The sequence below is a fragment of the Echinops telfairi genome, unplaced genomic scaffold (assembly GCF_000313985.2).
Source record: "Echinops telfairi isolate 266 unplaced genomic scaffold, ASM31398v2 ScPeMD7_443;HRSCAF=831, whole genome shotgun sequence".
NCBI classification, from domain to species: Eukaryota; Metazoa; Chordata; class Mammalia; order Afrosoricida; family Tenrecidae; genus Echinops; species Echinops telfairi.
The window spans coordinates 16448687-16452313 of NW_022104341.1; positions in this window are offsets into that span (position 1 = coordinate 16448687).

Sequence of the window (3627 nt, forward strand, 5' to 3'; positions counted from 1 at the left end):
GTTGGGCCAGGGAATAGGTTTCAGATTCCTGTCCTGGCTCGCCTCTGCCACCATACAGAACAGCAGCCTCAACCGTTGGTGACATCAGAATTACATAGGTAGATTGCTGGACACGGTCTTCCGAGCTGCTGTCTCAGTACATCTGGGATGGGGGATGGGAAACGTCTAATGAGTTCCAAGGTGATTCTGATGATGTTAGTCTGAGAACCACTGTTTTAAAACATCATTTGCTCGGCCTGGAGGTAATCATCTCAATCTACCCATTTCAACCTCATTTCCAAGATATAGTATGTGATAAGCTTTGAGTTGACACCGGAAACCTTCTGTTTCGGATTCCAATAATGATTACCACACAGAGGAGGAAACTCACAATGGAGAATAAGGCAACTTCACACACAGTCATTCAATGTTATGGCTCAATAACTAGGAATGGACTAAAAAAGGGGCCCCTATCTGAGGAAGCCTGAGGCAGTAGCCTGGCCTGGCAAATAGAAACGTAGGGTGCATGGGGGTGAATGAGAGTCAGTTTAAAGGCAGAGATCCAGTAATGTGATAGATAACAGTTGGTGATTTGAGAAAAACCAAAAACCAGAGTCACTGCCCTAGAGTGGCTGCTACTTATGGCAACCCTAAAGGAAGGCTGGAACCACCCCTGTGAGCTTCCCATACTGTAACTCTTTACGGGAGTAGAAAGCCGGGTCTTTCTCCCACGAAGCAGCTGGTGGTTTTGAACTGCAGACATCTCAGATACAGCCCAACATGTAACCCAATCCTTGCTTCTAAGGAGCGTTCTGGCCATCCATTTTCTGAGACATAACATTTGTTTGTTCTTTGGCAGTCCACGGTACTTTCAATATTCTTCATCAGCACCGTAATTCAAAAGCATCGATTCTTCTGTCTTCCTTACTCAACGTTCACATGCCTATGAGGCAATTGGAAATACCAGGGCATCGGCCAGGTATTTATCTAGTTGCCAAAGTGCTTTCCTTGCTTTTGAACACTGTAAAGAGGTCTTGTGCAGCCGATTTACCCAAGGCGATGTGCTGTTTGAGTTTTTGACTGCTACCTTCGTGAACATTGATAGTGAATCCAAGCAAGACGAAATTCTTGATAACTTCAACCTTTTCTTCATTATCATGATGCTACCTAGTGGTCCTGTTGTGAGGAATTTTTCAGCTACTTATTGTTCTGTAAAGTAGGACTATTTCCTAGAGGTAAGGTCAGAATCAATACAGTAATAGTTTTGCAATTCCATTGAGTGCCACAAAGAAAGTATGTCTTGTTATTTCAAGAATTACTCTTTGAAATATTTTGTTATTTTCCTTTTCTGCAACAACAAAATGTTACATAATGTCATCGTGCCCAGCATGGGTAGACAGTTGCAATTCTTTGCAAAGCATCGTGAATAAAGAAAACTATATAAAATGTGGTTTGCTTGTTTTCATTCTTACTATGTAAGGAATTATTTTTATGTGATTTTCTTTAATACAGTCACTCATTTGTTTTTCATGCTGACATTCAAAGAAACTATTTAAAATTATTTAAATTTGAACATGCAATCCTAATGGCAGGTATTCTAGGGTCAAAAGAGATTATTGAAAATCTTAGAAGGGAACTGAAGTTCAACCTTCAGCTCTACTGCTGTTCACTTTGACTCCAAATGGTCTATGGGTGTTGCTTCACTGGGTCTTGTGTGTGTGGGGGGGTTCTACTAGTTGGGGGTCCGTTTGATGGCAACATGCTGGAAATATGCTGCCCTACTGTTTGCAGAACGAAGGTCATGACAATCAGAGGAATGGAAGAGATTTTAAAGATATTTCTTTTAAAAATTCTGATAAACTATATATAACATAAAAGTTGTCATTTTGAGAATATAATCCTGTGGCATCGCTTATAGTCACAGTGTTGTGCACCATTTTCACTATTTCCTAAAGTTTTCATCACCTCAAACACAAACTCTGTTCCTGTTCAGTAATAACCCATCCACTGCCCACCTCCCCCCATTCGTGCCTCCCTCTAGCCCCTAGTAATCCCCAGCCTCTTTCTAACTACATATTTGCCTTTTCTAAATATTTCTCTTTTTTTATCATTTTATTGGGGGCTCGTACAACTCTTACCACAATCCATACATCCATCCATTGTGTCAAGCACATTTGTACATTTGTTGCCATCAGCATTCTCATAACACTCATGTAAATGAGATCATACAACAATTTCTCACTAGGTATAATGTTTTCAAGGTTTAGCCATGTTATAGCTGATATCAGAATTTCATTTATTGTTATGGCTGAATAATATTCCATTGTAGGGCTATAACACATTCGGTTTGTCCATGCATCTGTTAATGGACATTTGAGTTGTTTCTACCTTCTGACTATTGTGAATCTAAGAATTTTCTTTCTAATATTCTAATGTTCTCTATCACTTAACCGAGTTTCTTAAAATTTGCTTTACTGACTCTGTAAAACTTATTTGCTTAAATGACTAGTAATAGTGTCATGATCTATAGAAAGTAACTGTTCAAATAATCATGGAGGAAATTGTCCACAAAGACACAGGGAATAAAAGGATGGGAAACCATTGGAAAGAAGGTAAAAGCACATGCTCCCTTGTAAGGGGATTCTTTGAATTAGCATCGAAGTTCAACACCCTTGTAAAAGACAAAAATATCTGTGTGAGAATGTTTGGAATGACAGTATCAGGCTCGCTCGGGGACTGAGAAGTTCATATCGATAAGAGGGGTACTGCATTGTAGCCACTGGGACACCAGTGACAGTGTCTGAAGAATGTGGGGTCTTTTGTGTGAAATAACAACTCAAAACATAGCAGTACATCTACTTAAGGTTATAAGAAGTGCAAAACACAATGCCCTAACATTCAGATTACTTATCATTAATATTTACAAGGCATTCTCAAGAAATCCATGGCACGGTGGCATTGCCCCCATATTCTCTTCCCAGCAGATTTAACCCAATCTCCCATTACTCTTTTTTTTTTGGTCAGCCCTTTCCTATGTCTCACTTACAAGGGGCCCAGCTCAAAGCTAAAATGTCCCTTGCCTTGGAGTTGAGAGTCAGTGGAAGGTCACTTCTGAGAGGTTTGTGAGCAAATTGCAGGAATATGATTGTCTCTGATTTCAACACAAAGGCACCATTCCTACTACACACCCCTCCTCTCTCTTTCTCACATGCACATACATACACAAGAGCTCACTCAGGTCGCTAGATTTGCTATTAGCTGGTAGAGAATTTATACTTCCTACATCATTAGTCTAGCTCTGTGAGTCACTAATTGCACCATATTCACAAAGGGAAAAAAATGATTAGTGGGTTCATAGGAAATACTATGGAACCAATCTAATCCAAATTTTTTATAATTCCAGGATAGGACAAGTTTATGGAGGAAAGATAGTTTGGTACAAAGAGTAGAGCAAAATGCTTCGATAAAGATTGATAACATTGGCAGTACTATGGGCAGCATAACTCTGACCTATCAGGCCCCTGTGAGTCAGAATTGATTTCATGCCAATGGTTTTTTGGGTCTGGGAACTAAAGGTAATCTGGATGCCCATCATGGGAGAGTGGGAAAAATATATACAGTGGGTACTATGTAGTGGTTAGAAGAAAG